A 420-nucleotide genomic window follows, 5' to 3' on the forward strand; every position below is an offset into this window, starting at 1 on the left:
AGCGTCCCTGCTGCGTGTCACCACGCTGCCCCGTCCCGCTGCCTGCCCCGCAGGCACGCACGGGGATGCGCTGGCACCGTGTCGCAGGGGGGGACATGCGGTGGAGAGGTCACAGCGAGGTGGGTCTGGGTACCAGAGACATCTTGTGACGGCATCCCGGCACGGATGCTGGGGGCACCTCAGCTCCGAGTACTGCCCCGAGCCACGTCCCAGAGATGTCCAGCTCCCGGGGACAGTGCGGGTTATGTCCCCACGCAGCCACCTCGCTGCAGGTACCAGGGCCACGCACGGGGATCCGCGTCCCATAGATGTCCCCGCTCACGGCCTCACGGTCCCCACGCTGCTGGCATGTGCCACGCACACGGCGCCGTGCCACCCGCTTTCCCCGGTCCCCGTCACACCGGGGCACCTGCCCCCGCC

The sequence above is a fragment of the Aptenodytes forsteri genome, unplaced genomic scaffold, assembly GCF_000699145.1.
Source record: "Aptenodytes forsteri isolate BGI_AS27 unplaced genomic scaffold, ASM69914v1 Scaffold72, whole genome shotgun sequence".
NCBI lineage: Eukaryota > Metazoa > Chordata > Aves > Sphenisciformes > Spheniscidae > Aptenodytes > Aptenodytes forsteri.